The sequence below is a fragment of the Cryptomeria japonica genome, unplaced genomic scaffold, assembly GCF_030272615.1.
Source record: "Cryptomeria japonica unplaced genomic scaffold, Sugi_1.0 HiC_scaffold_237, whole genome shotgun sequence".
In the NCBI taxonomy this organism is placed as follows: Eukaryota; Viridiplantae; Streptophyta; class Pinopsida; order Cupressales; family Cupressaceae; genus Cryptomeria; species Cryptomeria japonica.
In genome coordinates, this window is record NW_026729059.1 from 41,765 (window position 1) to 57,500 (window position 15,736).

Below are 15,736 nucleotides of genomic sequence, written 5' to 3' on the forward strand. Positions count from 1 at the left end.
TCGGACTCCATGCGTATGTCAGGTCATCGGACCCAAATTCCGCCTTCCTGCGCATGGCGGGCCATCAATATCAACTCGGTCATCGGACCCAAACTCCGCCTTTTTGCGTATGGCACGCCTTCAAATCGGTCATCGGACCCAAATTCCGCCTTCCTGTGCATGGCGGGCCATCAACATCAACTCGGTCATCGGACCCAAATTCCGCCTTTCTGCGCATGGCACGCCATCAACTCGGTCATCGGACCCAAATTCCGCCTTCCTGCGCATGGCAGGTCATCGGACACAAATTCAGACCTCGCCAATATGCCTACGTATCGAATCGGTCATCGGACCCAACTTCCGACTTCATCCATACTGTAGGGTCTTTGAGGTTGGCGCGGTGCGCTCAACCCAGGGAGTCGACCCATCGAAGCATACACCTCCCCTATATAAGCTATTTGTCCGATTCCCACACCTGTGTAGTTTGCACCTCTGACCAGGACATCGACCCCAACTTCCGAACTCGACTGCAACGACGGCACCAGCGCCTTGGTGCGCACCTTGCGACGCACAGTCCCAACATTCGCCTTCCTGCACATGGCAGGTCATCGGACCCAAATTCCGACCTCGCGAGTATGCCTACATATCGAATCGGTCATCGGACCCAACTTCCGACTTCATCCATACCGTAGGGTCTTTGAGGTTGGCGCGGTGCGCTCAACCCGGGGAGTCGACCCAACGAAGCATACACCTCCCCTATATAAGCTATTTGTCCGATTCCCACACCTGTGTAGTTTGCACCTCCGATCAAGACATCGACCCCAACTTCCGAACTCGCCTCCAACGACCGAACCAGCGCCTTGGTGCGCACCTTGCAACGCACAGTGCCAACATTCGCCTTCCTGCACGTGGCAGGTCATCGGACCCAAATTCCGACCTCGCGAGTATGCCTACATATCGAATCGGTCATCGGACCCAACTTCCGACTTCATCCATACCGTAGGGTCTTTGAGGTTGGCGCGGTGCGCTCAACCCGGGGAGTCGACCCAACGAAGCATACACCTCCCCTATATAAGCTATTTGTCCGATTCCCACACCTGTGTAGCTTGCACCTCCGATCAGGACATCGACCCCAACTTCCGAACTCGACTAAAAAGACCGCACCAGCGCCTTGGTGTGCACCTTGCAACGCACAGTGTCAACATTCGCCTTCCTGCACATGGCAGGTCATCGGACCCAAATTCCGACCTCATGAGCATACCTACTAATCGAATCGGTCATCGGACCCAACTTCCGACTTCATCCATACCGTAGGGTCTTTGAGGTTGGCGCGGTGCGCTCAACCTGGGGAGTCGACCCATCGAAGCATACACCTCCCCTATATAAGCTATTTGTCCGATTCCGACACCTGTGTAGTTTGCACCTCCGCTCAGGACATCGACCCCAACTTCCGAACTCGCCTGCAACGACCGAACCAGCGCCTTGGTGCGCACCAAAAGTGCGCACTTTTGGAGGGCACTTTTCTGCGCTCCAAAGGTGCGCACTTTTGGAGGGCACTTTTTGGAGGGCACTTTTCTGCGCTCCAAAGGTGCGCACTTTTGGAGGGCACTTTTTGGAGGGCACTTTTCTGCGCTCCAAAGGTGCGCACTTTTGGAGGGCACTTTTTGGAGGGCACTTTTCTGCGCTCCAAAGGTGCGCACTTTTGGAGGGCACTTTTTGGAGGGCACTTTTCTGCGCTCCAAAGGTGCGCACTTTTGGAGGGCACTTTTTGGAGGGCACTTTTCTGCGCTCCAAAGGTGCGCACTTTTGGAGGGCACTTTTTGGAGGGCACTTTTCTGCGCTCCAAAGGTGCGCACTTTTGGAGGGCACTTTTTGGAGGGCACTTTTCTGCGCTCCAAAGGTGCGCACTTTTGGAGGGCACTTTTTGGAGGGCACTTTTCTGCGCTCCAAAGGTGCGCACTTTTGGAGGGCACTTTTTGGAGGGCACTTTTCTGCGCTCCAAAGGTGCGCACTTTTGGAGGGCACTTTTTGGAGGGCACTTTTCTGCGCTCCAAAGGTGCGCACTTTTGGAGGGCACTTTTGTGCACTCCAAAGGTGCGCACTTTTGGAGGGCACTTTTCCTGTGCTCCAAAGGTGCACACCTAGGTGAGCACCTTCGACCACACCTTGTAGCACACCAAACTCTGACTTTCGACTTCATCCGCAATGCAGGGTCTTTGAGGTTGGCGCAATGCGCACAACCAGGGGAGTCGACCCATCAAACCCAACACCTCCCCTATATAAGCTATTTGTCTGATTCTCATACATGCGTAGCCTGCAGGAGCAATTAGGACATCGACCCCAACTTTCGGCTTCTAAACGAAAACAAGGTCTTTGAGGTTGGTGTAATGCGAACAACTAGGGGAGTCAACCCATCAAACCCAACACCTCCCCTATATAAGCTATTTGTCTGATTCTCATACATGTGTAGTCTACAGGAGCAATTAGGACATCGACCCCAACTTTTGACTTCTTAACGAAAACAAGGTCTTTGAGGTTGACGTAATGCGCACAACCAGGGGAGTCGACCCATCAAACCCAACACCTCCCCTATATAAGCTATTTGTCCGATTCTCATACATGTGTAGCCTGCAGGAGCCATTAGGACATTGACCCCAACTTTTGACTTCTTAACGAAAACAAGGTCTTTGAGGTTGGCGTAATGCGCACAACCAAGGGAGTTGACCCATCAAACCCAACACCTCCCCTATATAAGCTATTTGTCTGATTCTCATACATGTGTAGCCTGCAACAACGATTAGGACATCCACCCCAACTTCTGAATTCGTCTGCGTTGACCGCACCAAAGGTGCACGCCTTGGTGCTCACCAAAATCCGACTTCCGACTTCTTCTGCTATGCGGGGTCTTTGAGGTTGGCGCAGTGCGCACAACCAGGGGAGTCAACCCACCGAATGCAACACCTCCCCTATATAAGCTATTTGTCTGATTCTCATACATGCGTAGACTGCAGCAATGATTAGGACATCCACCCCAACTTTTGACTTCTTAAACAAGACAGGGTCTTTGAAGTTGGTGCAGTGCACACAACCAGGGGAGTCGACCCATCAAACGCAACACCTCCCCTATATAAAGCTATTTGTCCGATTCTCATACGTGTAGTCTGCAGCAGCGATTAGGACATCGACCCCAACTTCCGAATTCGTTTGCATTGACCGCACCAAAGGTGCACGCCTTGGTGTGCACCCTGGAGTGCACTTTGGTGCTCACCTCGGTGCACACTTTGGTGTGCACCTCGGTGTGCACCAAAGGTGCGCACCTTGGAGCGCACCAAAGGTGTACACTTTGGAGCGCACCACATAGGGTCTTTGAGAGGTTGGCGCAGTGCGCACACCAAGGTGGGTGTTGAGGTGCGTGCCGAGGTGGGTGGGTGCTAGGGTGCGCTCCATGGTGGGTGCCAGGGTGGGTGCGTGCTAGGGTGGATTCCAAAGAGGGTCATAGGGTGGGTGCCAAGGTGGGTTGGTGATATAGTGGGTTCAAAGGTGGGTACTAGGGTGGGTTCCAAGGTGGGTCACAAGTTGGGTGCCAGGATGCGTGGGTGTTAGGTTGGGTGCCAAGGTGGGCTCCTGCGTGGGTGGGTGCTAGGGTGGGTTTCAAGGTGGACGCGAGGGCGGGTGCCAAGGTGGGTAACAAGTTGGGTGTTAGGATGGGTGAGTGCTAGAGTGGGTGCCAAGGTGGGTGGGTGCTAAGGTGGATGCCAAGGTGGTTCACAGGGTGGGTGGGTTCTAGGGTGAGTTCCAAGGTGGGTCACAGGTTCAGTGCTAGGGTGGGTGTCAAGGCGGGTGTCGAGGTGCCTGGGTGCTAGGGTGTGGATGCCAATGTGGGTCATAGGGTGGGTACTAGGGTGGGCTGCAATGTGGGTGCCAAGGTGGGTAACATGCTCGGTGGGTTCTAAATTGGGTGCCAGGGTGGGTGTGCACCCACCTTGCCCGAGGTGGGTGCCAAGGTGCCAGTGTGGGTGGGTGCTAAGGTGGATGCCAAGGTGGGTGAGAAGGTGGGTGATAGGTTGAGTGGTAGGATGGGTGGGTGCCAAGATGGGTCACAGGGTGGGTGCAAGGGTGGGTAGGTGCTAGGGTTGGTGTCAGGGTGGGTGGGTGCTAGGTTGGGTTCCAAGGTGGGTGCGAGGGTGAGTGTCAAGGTGGGTCACAGGTTAGGTGCTAGGATGGGTGAGTGCTAGGGTGCAAAGGTGCCAGGGTGGGTGCTAGGATGGGTCGATGCTAGGGTGAGTGGCAAGGTGGGTCCACAAGTGTCAAGGTGGGTGCCGAGGTGGGTGCCAAGTCGGCGACTGCTATGGTGGATGCCAAGGTGGGTCACGGGGTGGGTGCCAAGTTGCTAGGTTGGGTTCCAAGGTGGGTGCCAACGTGGGTGCTAGGGTGCGTGGGTTAAAGGGTGTGTCACAACGTGGGTGCCAGGATGGGTGCGCACCCACACTGGCCAAGACGGGTGCGGGTGCAAGGTTGGGTTCCAAGCCCGGTCACAGGCTGGGTGCTAGGATGGGTGGGTGCCAAGGTGGGCACCAGGGTGGGTGCACCCACCCTGGCCAAGGTGGGTCACGGGGTGGGTCCTAGGGTGGGTAACGGGGTGGGTACTAAGGTGCGTGCCAAGGTGGGTCATAGGGTGGGTGCCAAGGTGGGCACCAGGGTGGGTGTGCACCAACCCTAGCCAGGGTAGGTCACGGGGTGGTTGTCGGGGTGGGCGTCAAGGAGCCAAGGTGGGTGGCAAGTAGCCAAGTTGCGTGCCAAGGTGGGTGTCGGGGTGGGTGCCAAGGATCCAAGGTGGGTGCCAAGGAACCAAGGTGGGTGTCTGGGTGGGTGCCGAGGTGGGAGCCAGGGTGGGTCCCAAGGTGAGTGCAAAGGTGGGTGCCAGGGTCAAGGTGAGTGCCAATGTGGGTTCCAAGGTGCCAGGGTCAGGGTGAGTGCCAATGTGGGTTCAAAGGTGCTAAGTTGGGTGCGAGGTTGGGTGCGAGGGTGGGTGGGTGCCAAGGTGTGCTAGGTGGAAGCCCGGGTGGGTCGGCATCCCATGGGTGTCGAGTTGGGTGCCTGATGGGTGCTTCTTGTCAAGTTTTAGTCGTCGGGACTCATTTCGAGCCTTAGAGGTCGTTTCTTGTCCGGTTGCCCTGTCTTCGACCTGGGAACCCAATTTTGGTCCTCGGGTCCCATTTTTTTTTGTCTCGCATCCCACTTTTGGCCTGTGGCCTTTTCGGGGTCGATTCTCGTTTTGGGCATCAGAGCATGTTTCTTCTCCTAAAACCCAATATTTGTTTATTAAGTCTCGGAACACATTTTTGTTCTCGTGGACCCATCATGGGTCTTGGAACGCATTTGTGGTCCTTGGGTCCCATTTTGCATCCCGAAACTTGTGTTTTGGTGCTTGATCCCTATTTTGGGTGCCCACCTTGCACCAAGTGCGCACCCGGGGCAAACCGAGCGCCTTGGTGCACCGGGGCAAGATCGAGCGTGCACCCGAGGCGCCCCGAACATGCACCAAGGTGCACTCGGCCCACATGTGAGCGCAGGTCGTTGCGCCCGAGGTGGTGTGTGGGCACCGCGTTGCAGACGGGACACTGCACGCACACGACGCCCCCTCCAGGTGCACGCACGTAGGCCGGGCCGGGTGCACACCCGACGCCCTAGCAAGGTGCGCGCACCCGGGCAGGGCTCACACTTGGCGAACGGGGCGCACTTCGCGAGGGAGGGTGTGCACCTCGACGGGGGTGGGTGGCCGGGGTGGATTCGCACGTGGGTCGCGGTTTGCTAAGTACACACTGCGACAAGCTCATAACGGGTGCGATCATACCAGCATTAGTGCACCGGATCCCATCAGAACTCCGCAGTTAAGCGCGCTTGGGCCGGAGTAGTACTGGGATGGGTGACCTCCCGGGAAGTCCCGGTGTTGCACCCTTTTTTAGTTTTTCGCCGGGCGTCGCAATGCTATTTGAATAAACCTTTTGCCCGTTTGCGTTCTCGTCGGGGCCGGGCCGGGCCGGGGTGCGCTGCCCGCACTACCGCGCGCGCGGGGGCGACACCGAGCGCGCACCCGAGGCACCCCGAGCACACAGGCCACGGTGCAACCCGGGCGTTGTGCGCGCACCCCGGTGCGCCCGAGGTGCTGCGCGCGCACCCAGGTGAAATCGGTGTGCACCTCGGCCAGTGCGCGCTCGGTCGAGTCGCGCACGTTGGCCAAGGTGCACGGTGATGTTTCTTACTCTAAGGTTCCGCACCAGACGCCCGGGACAGGTGAGCGAAGCTGGGCGGGGCCGGGTGCGCGGCCGGGGCAGGTGCACGCAGCTGGAGAGAGCTTTGGAGCACACTTCGGAGCGCACCAATGATGCGCTCCATTCAAAAGTTTCCTGAAAAGGCAAAAAAAGTTGAGATTATAGAATTTCCCACTTGAGAGATTGTAAAAAAAAAAAATTTAAAATGAAGGAAACGCGGGTGCCAAGGTGTGCGCAGCCCAGCCAAGGTGTGCGCACCAAGGCGCCCACCCTGGCGAAGGTGCACGCAAGGTGCGCACCCGAGGCAAACCGGACAATTAACCCAACTTTCGACTTCGCGCGCACCTTGGAGCGCACTTCGGAGCGCTCCTTGGTGCGCACCAATCTTGGGCACCTCGGAGTGCACCATGGCGCCCACCAAGGTGCGCACCCGGGGCAAACCGAGCTCCGACTTCGTGCGCACCTTGGAGCGCACGAAAGGTGCGCACCATGGCGCCCACCAAGGTGCGCAGCCCAGCCAAGGCGTGCGCATCAAGGTGCGCACCCTGGCGAAGGTGCGCACCCGGGGCAAACCGAGCTCCGACTTCGTGCGCACCTTGGAGCGCACAAAAGGTGCGCAACCCAGCCAAGGTGTGCGCACCCCGGTCAAACCGAGCTCCGAATCGTGCGCACCAGAGGTGCACGCCATCGTGCGCACCTTGGAGCACACTTCGGAGCCCTCCTTGGTGCGCGCCGATGTTGCGCACCTCGGAGCGCACCCGGGGAAAACAATGCAATTAACCCGACTTTCGACTTCGTGGGCACCTCGGAGCGCTCTCGGGTTCGCACCTCGGAGCACACCGAGGTGCGCACCTTTGATGCGCTGCCTTCACCAATTTCCAGAAAAGGCAAGAAAACATTGAGAAGGTGTGCGCACCGAGGTGCCCACCCTGGCGAAGGTGCACGCGAGGTGCGCACCCGGGGCAAACCGGGCTCCGACTTCGTGCACGCCGCACCTTGGAGCACACTTCGGAGCGCTCCTTGGTGCGCACCAGGGCGCGCAACCCAGCCGAGGTGCCCACCCCGGCGAAGGTGCACGCGAGGTGCGCACCCGGGGCAAACCGGGCTCCGACTTCGTGCACGCCATGGTGCCCACCGCGGCGAAGGTGCACGCGAGGTGCGCACCCGGGGCAAACCGGGCTCCGACTTCGTGCACGCCGCACCTTGGAGCACACTTCGGAGCGCTCCTTGGTGCGCACCATGGTGCCCACCAGGGCGCGCAACCCCGCCGAAGGTGCACGCGAGGTGCGCACCCGGGGCAAACCGGGCTCCGACTTCGTGCACGCCATGGTGCGCACCGCGGCGAAGGTGCGCACCCGGGGCAAACCGGGCTCCGACTTCGTGCACGCCGCACCTTGGAGCACACTTCGGAGCGCTCCTTGGTGCGCACCAGGGCGCGCAACCCAGCCGAGGTGCCCACCCCGGCGAAGGTGCACGCGAGGTGCGTACCCGGGGCAAACCGGGCTCCGACTTCGTGCACGCCGCACCTTGGAGCACACTTCGGAGCGCTCCTTGGTGCGCACCATGGTGCCCACCAGGCCGCGCAACCCAGCCAAGGTGTGCGCACCAAGGTGCACGCGAGGTGCGCACCCGGGGCAAACCGGGGTCCGACTTCGTGCACGCCGCACCTTGGAGCACACATCGGGGCGCTCCCGGGTTCGCACCGGCGTTGCGCACCGTGGTGGGCACCTCGGAGCACACCAAGGTGGGCAGCGAGGTGCGCACCTTTGATGCGATGCCTTCACTAATTTCCATAAAAGGCAAAAAAAAAACGAGATTTTAAAATTTCCGTTTTGAAAGATAGTGAGAAAAAGGGAATGCTGGTGCCATCTTGAGCCCGCCCTGGTGCGCAGCCCAGCCAAGGTGTGCGCACCAAGGTGCCCACCCTGGCGAAGGTGCGCGCCCGGGCAATTAATCCAACTTCCAACTTCGCGCGCGCCAGGGTGGGAGCGCACCCAACAACCGGGCCTGGGAAGAGCCAATGCGAGAAACCCCACCAAACGCTCTGACAAAAAAAGAGGGGGCGCTCCAGTAACCCCGCTTCGGAGCGCACCCTGGGCAAACCCAGCCAAGGTGCCCACCCCGGCCAAGGTGCAGGCGAGGTGCGCACCCGGGGCAAACCGGGCTCCGACAACGTGCACGCCGCACCTTGGAGCACACTTCGTAGCGCTCCCGGGTGCGCACCTCAGAGCACACCAAGGTGGGCAGCGAGGTGCGCACCTTTGATGCGCTGCCTTCACTAATTTCCAGAAAAGGCAAAAAAAAAAGGAGATTTTAAAATTTCCGTTTTGAAAGATAGTGAAAAAAACGGAACGCGCGTGCCATCTTGAGCCCGCCCTGGTGCGCAGCCCAGGTAAGGTGCCCACCCTGGCAAAGGTGCGCACCCGGGCAATTAACCCTACTTCCGACTTCGTGCGCGCCAGGGTGGCAACCGGGCCTCGGAAGAGCCAATGCGAGAAACCCCACCAAACGCTCCGACAAAAAAAGAGGCGGCGCTCCAATAACCCCGCTTCGGAGCGCAGCCGGGGCAAACCCAGCCAAGGTGCCCACCCCGACGAAGGTGCACGCGAGGTGCGCACCCGGGGCAAACCGGGCTCCGACAACGTGCACGCAGCACCTTGGAGCACACTTCGAAGCACTCCCGGGTGCCCACCGGCGTTGCGCACCGTGGTGGGCAGCGAGGTGCGCACCTTTGATGCGCTGCCTTCACTAATTTCCAGAAAAAGGCAAAAAAAAATGAGATTTTAAAATTTCCGTTTTGAAAGATAGTGAAAAAAAAGGAACGCGGGTGCCATCTTGAGCCCGCCCTGGTGCGCAGCCCAGGCAAGGCATGCGCACCAAGGTGCCCACCCGAGGTGCACACCCGGGGCAAACCGGGCTCCGACTTCGTGCAGGCCGCACCTTGGAGCACACTTCGGAGCGCTCCTTGGTGCGCACCATGGTGCCCACCAGGGCGCGCAACCCAGCCAAGGTCTGCACACCAAGGTGCCCACCCCGGCGAAGGTGCACGCGAGGTGCGCACCCGGGGCAAACCGGGCTCCGACTTCGTGCACGCCATGGTGCCCACCGCGGTGAAGGTGCACGCGAGGTGCGCACCCGGGGCAAACCGGGCTCCGACTTCGTGCACGCCGCACCTTGGAGCACACTTCGGAGCGCTCCTTGGTGCGCACCATGGTGCCCACCAGGGCGCGCAACCCAGCCAAGGTGTGCGCACCAAGGTGCACGCGAGGTGCGCACCCGGGGCAAACCGGGGTCCGACTTCGTGCACGCCGCACCTTGGAGCACACATCGGAGCGCTCCCAGGTTCGCACCAGCGTTGCGCACCTTTGATGCGCTGCCTTCACTAATTTCCAGAAAAGGCAAAAAAAAACGAGATTTTAAAATTTCCGTTCTGAAAGATAGTGAAAAAAACGGAACGCGGGTGCCATCTTGAGCCCTTCCTGGTGCGCAGCCCAGGCAAGTTGTGCGCACCAAGGTGCCCACCCTGGCGGAGGTGCGCGCCCGGGGCAATCCGGGCTCCGACTTCGTGCACTGCATGGTGCCCACCAAGGCGCGCAACCCAGCCAAGGTGCCCACCGCAGCGAAGGTGCACGCGAGGTGCGCACCCGAGGTGCACACCCGGGGCAAACCGGGCTCCGACTTCGTGCACGCCGCACCTTGGAGCACACTTCAGAGCGCTCCTTGGTGCGCACCAGGGCGCGCAACCCAGCCGAGGTGCCCACCCCGGCGAAGGTGCACGCGAGGTGCGCACCCGGGGCAAACCGGGCTCCGACTTCGTGCACGCCATGGTGCCCACCGCGGCGAAGGTGCGCACCCGGGGCAAACCGGGCTCCGACTTCGTGCACGCCGCACCTTGGAGCACACTTCGGAGCGCTCCTTGGTGCGCACCATGGTGCCCACCAGGCCGCGCAACCCAGCCAAGGTGTGCGCACCAAGGTGCACGCGAGGTGCGCACCCGGGGCAAACCGGGGTCCGACTTCGTGCACGCCGCACCTTGGAGCACACATCGGGGCGCTCCCGGGTTCGCACCGGCGTTGCGCACCGTGGTGGGCACCTCGGAGCACACCAAGGTGGGCAGCGAGGTGCGCACCTTTGATGCGATGCCTTCACTAATTTCCATAAAAGGCAAAAAAAAAACGAGATTTTAAAATTTCCGTTTTGAAAGATAGTGAGAAAAAGGGAATGCTGGTGCCATCTTGAGCCCGCCCTGGTGCGCAGCCCAGCCAAGGTTTGCGCACCAAGGTGCCCACCCTGGCGAAGGTGCGCGCCCGGGCAATTAACCCAACTTCCAACTTCGCGCGCGCCAGGGTGGGAGCGCACCCAACAACCGGGCCTGGGAAGAGCCAATGCGAGAAACCCCACCAAACTCTCTGACAAAAAAAGAGGGGGCGCTCCAGTAACCCCGCTTCGGAGCGCACCCTGGGCAAACCCAGCCAAGGTGCCCACCCCGGCCAAGGTGCAGGCGAGGTGCGCACCCGGGGCAAACCGGGCTCCGACAACGTGCACGCCGCACCTTGGAGCACACTTCGTAGCGCTCCCGGGTGCGCACCTCAGAGCACACCAAGGTGGGCAGCGAGGTGCGCACCTTTGATGCGCTGCCTTCACTAATTTCCAGAAAAGGCAAAAAAAAAAGGAGATTTTAAAATTTCCGTTTTGAAAGATAGTGAAAAAAACGGAACGCGCGTGCCATCTTGAGCCCGCCCTGGTGCGCAGCCCAGGTAAGGTGCCACCCTGGCAAAGGTGCGCACCCGGGCAATTAACCCTACTTCCGACTTCGTGCGCGCCAGGGTGGCAACCGGGCCTCGGAAGAGCCAATGCGAGAAACCCCACCAAACGCTCCGACAAAAAAAGAGGCGGCGCTCCAATAACCCCGCTTCGGAGCGCAGCCGGGGCAAACCAAGCCAAGGTGCCCACCCCGACGAAGGTGCACGCGAGGTGCGCACCCGGGGCAAACCGGGCTCCGACAACGTGCACGCAGCACCTTGGAGCACACTTCGAAGCACTCCCGGGTGCCCACCGGCGTTGCGCACCGTGGTGGGCAGCGAGGTGCGCACCTTTGATGCGCTGCCTTCACTAATTTCCAGAAAAAGGCAAAAAAAAATGAGATTTTAAAATTTCCGTTTTGAAAGATAGTGAAAAAAAAGGAACGCGGGTGCCATCTTGAGCCCGCCCTGGTGCGCAGCCCAGGCAAGGCATGCGCACCAAGGTGCCCACCCGAGGTGCACACCCGGGGCAAACCGGGCTCCGACTTCGTGCAGGCCGCACCTTGGAGCACACTTCGGAGCGCTCCTTGGTGCGCACCATGGTGCCCACCAGGGCGCACCCGAGGCAAACCGGGCTCCGACTTCGTGCACGCCGCACCTTGGAGCACACATCGGAGCGCTCCCAGGTTCGCACCAGCGTTGCGCACCTTTGATGCGCTGCCTTCACTAATTTCCAGAAAAGGCAAAAAAAAACGATATTTTAAAATTTCCGTTCTGAAAGATAGTGAAAAAAACGGAACGCGGGTGCCATCTTGAGCCCTTCCTGATGCGCAGCCCAGGCAAGTTGTGCGCACCAAGGTGCCCACCCTGGCGGAGGTGCGCGCCCGGGGCAAACCGGGCTCCGACTTCGTGCACTGCATGGTGCCCACCAAGGCGCGCAACCCAGCCAAGGTGCCCACCGCAGCGAAGGTGCACGCGAGGTGCGCACCCGAGGTGCACACCCGGGGCAAACCGGGCTCCGACTTCGTGCACGCCGCACCTTGGAGCACACTTCAGAGCGCTCCTTGGTACGCACCAGGGCGCGCAACCCAGCCAAGGTGCTCACCCCGGCGAAGGTGCACGCGAGGTGCGCACCCGGGGCAAACCGGGCTCGGACTTCGTGCACGCCGCACCTTGGAGCACACATCGGAGCGCTCCCGGGTTCGCACCAGCATTGCGCACCTTTGATGCGCTGCCTTCACTAATTTCCAGAAAAGGCAAAAAAAAGAAAAAAATGAGATTTTAAAATTTCCGTTTTGAAAGATAGTGAAAAAAACGGAACGCGGGTGCCATCTTGAGCCCGCCCTGGTGTGCAGCCCAGGCAAGTTGTGCGCACCAAGGCACCCACCCTGGCCAAGGTGGGTCACGGGGTGGGTCCTAGGGTGGGTAACGGGGTGGGTACTAAGGTGCGTGCCAAGGTGGGTCATAGGGTGGGTGCCAAGGTGGGCACCAGGGTGGGTGTGCACCAACCCTAGCCAGGGTAGGTCACGGGGTGGTTGTCGGGGTGGGCGTCAAGGAGCCAAGGTGGGTGGCAAGTAGCCAAGTTGCGTGCCAAGGTGGGTGTCGGGGTGGGTGCCAAGGATCCAAGGTGGGTGCCAAGGAACCAAGGTGGGTGTCTGGGTGGGTGCCGAGGTGGGAGCCAGGGTGGGTCCCAAGGTGAGTGCAAAGGTGGGTGCCAGGGTCAAGGTGAGTGCCAATGTGGGTTCCAAGGTGCCAGGGTCAGGGTGAGTGCCAATGTGGGTTCAAAGGTGCTAAGTTGGGTGCGAGGTTGGGTGCGAGGGTGGGTGGGTGCCAAGGTGTGCTAGGTGGAAGCCCGGGTGGGTCGGCATCCCATGGGTGTCGAGTTGGGTGCCTGATGGGTGCTTCTTGTCAAGTTTTAGTCGTCGGGACTCATTTCGAGCCTTAGAGGTCGTTTCTTGTCCGGTTGCCCTGTCTTCGACCTGGGAACCCAATTTTGGTCCTCGGGTCCCATTTTTTTTTGTCTCGCATCCCACTTTTGGCCTGTGGCCTTTTCGGGGTCGATTCTCGTTTTGGGCATCAGAGCATGTTTCTTCTCCTAAAACCCAATATTTGTTTATTAAGTCTCGGAACACATTTTTGTTCTCGTGGACCCATCATGGGTCTTGGAACGCATTTGTGGTCCTTGGGTCCCATTTTGCATCCCGAAACTTGTGTTTTGGTGCTTGATCCCTATTTTGGGTGCCCACCTTGCACCAAGTGCGCACCCGGGGCAAACCGAGCGCCTTGGTGCACCGGGGCAAGATCGAGCGTGCACCCGAGGCGCCCCGAACATGCACCAAGGTGCACTCGGCCCACATGTGAGCGCAGGTCGTTGCGCCCGAGGTGGTGTGTGGGCACCGCGTTGCAGACGGGACACTGCACGCACACGACGCCCCCTACAGGTGCACGCACGTAGGCCGGGCCGGGTGCACACCCGACGCCCTAGCAAGGTGCGCGCACCCGGGCAGGGCTCACACTTGGCGAACGGGGCGCACTTCGCGAGGGAGGGTGTGCACCTCGACGGGGGTGGGTGGCCGGGGTGGATTCGCACGTGGGTCGCGGTTTGCTAAGTACACACTGCGACAAGCTCATAACGGGTGCGATCATACCAGCGTTAGTGCACCGGATCCCATCAGAACTCCGCAGTTAAGCGCGCTTGGGCCGGAGTAGTACTGGGATGGGTGACCTCCCGGGAAGTCCCGGTGTTGCACCCTTTTTTAGTTTTTCGCCGGGCATCGCAATGCTATTTGAATAAACCTTTTGCCCGTTTGCGTTCTCGTCGGGGCCGGGCCGGGCCGGGGTGCCCTGCCCGCACTACCGCGCGCGCGGGGGCGACACCGAGCGCGCACCCGAGGCGCCCCGAGCACACAGGCCACGGTGCAACCCGGGCGTTGTGCGCGCACCCCGGTGCGCCCGAGGTGCTGCGCGCGCACCCAGGTGAAATCGGTGTGCACCTCGGCCAGTGCGCGCTCGGTCGAGTCGCGCACGTTGGCCAAGGTGCACGGTGATGTTTCTTACTCTAAGGTTCCGCACCAGACGCCCGGGACAGGTGAGCGAAGCTGGGCGGGGCCGGGTGCGCGGCCGGGGCAGGTGCACGCAGCTGGAGAGAGCTTTGGAGCACACTTCGGAGCGCACCAATGATGCGCTCCATTCAAAAGTTTCCTGAAAAGGCAAAAAAAGTTGAGATTATAGAATTTCCCACTTGAGAGATTGTAAAAAAAAAAAATTTAAAATGAAGGAAACGCGGGTGCCAAGGTGTGCGCAGCCCAGCCAAGGTGTGCGCACCAAGGCGCCCACCCTGGCGAAGGTGCACGCAAGGTGCGCACCCGAGGCAAACCGGACAATTAACCCAACTTTCGACTTCGCGCGCACCTTGGAGCGCACTTCGGAGCGCTCCTTGGTGCGCACCAATCTTGGGCACCTCGGAGTGCACCATGGCGCCCACCAAGGTGCGCACCCGGGGCAAACCGAGCTCCGACTTCGTGCGCACCTTGGAGCGCACGAAAGGTGCGCACCATGGCGCCCACCAAGGTGCGCAGCCCAGCCAAGGCGTGCGCATCAAGGTGCGCACCCTGGCGAAGGTGCGCACCCGGGGCAAACCGAGCTCCGACTTCGTGCGCACCTTGGAGCGCACAAAAGGTGCGCAACCCAGCCAAGGTGTGCGCACCCCGGTCAAACCGAGCTCCGAATCGTGCGCACCAGAGGTGCACGCCATCGTGCGCACCTTGGAGCACACTTCGGAGCCCTCCTTGGTGCGCGCCGATGTTGCGCACCTCGGAGCGCACCCGGGGAAAACAATGCAATTAACCCGACTTTCGACTTCGTGGGCACCTCGGAGCGCTCTCGGGTTCGCACCTCGGAGCACACCGAGGTGCGCACCTTTGATGCGCTGCCTTCACCAATTTCCAGAAAAGGCAAGAAAACATTGAGAAGGTGTGCGCACCGAGGTGCCCACCCTGGCGAAGGTGCACGCGAGGTGCGCACCCGGGGCAAACCGGGCTCCGACTTCGTGCACGCCGCACCTTGGAGCACACTTCGGAGCGCTCCTTGGTGCGCACCAGGGCGCGCAACCCAGCCGAGGTGCCCACCCCGGCGAAGGTGCACGCGAGGTGCGCACCCGGGGCAAACCGGGCTCCGACTTCGTGCACGCCATGGTGCCCACCGCGGCGAAGGTGCACGCGAGGTGCGCACCCGGGGCAAACCGGGCTCCGACTTCGTGCACGCCGCACCTTGGAGCACACTTCGGAGCGCTCCTTGGTGCGCACCATGGTGCCCACCAGGGCGCGCAACCCCGCCGAAGGTGCACGCGAGGTGCGCACCCGGGGCAAACCGGGCTCCGACTTCGTGCACGCCGCACCTTGGAGCACACTTCGGAGCGCTCCTTGGTGCGCACCATGGTGCCCACCAGGGCGCGCAACCCCGCCGAAGGTGCACGCGAGGTGCGCACCCGGGGCAAACCGGGCTCCGACTTCGTGCACGCCGCACCTTGGAGCACACTTCGGAGCGCTCCTTGGTGCGCACCAGGGCGCGCAACCCAGCCGAGGTGCCCACCCCGGCGAAGGTGCACGCGAGGTGCGTACCCGGGGCAAACCGGGCTCCGACTTCGTGCACGCCGCACCTTGGAGCACACTTCGGAGCGCTCCTTGGTGCGCACCATGGTGCCCACCAGGCCGCGCAACCCAGCCAAGGTGTGCGCACCAAGGT

The 15,736-nt window shown here is 60.8% G+C and overlaps 2 non-coding genes across 2 annotated transcripts; both read left to right on the plus strand.

The window, feature by feature from the left end:
• The first annotated feature begins 5,819 nt into the window (after nt 1–5,819).
• Nucleotides 5,820–5,938, plus strand: LOC131869157 (5S ribosomal RNA). Its single transcript, XR_009367552.1, has one exon. It is a non-coding gene; the product is annotated as a 5S ribosomal RNA (ribosomal RNA).
• Nucleotides 5,939–13,627: 7,689 nt separating this feature from the next.
• LOC131869167 (5S ribosomal RNA) lies at nt 13,628–13,746 on the plus strand. Its single transcript, XR_009367562.1, has one exon. It is a non-coding gene; the product is annotated as a 5S ribosomal RNA (ribosomal RNA).
• The last annotated feature ends 1,990 nt before the right edge of the window (nt 13,747–15,736 follow it).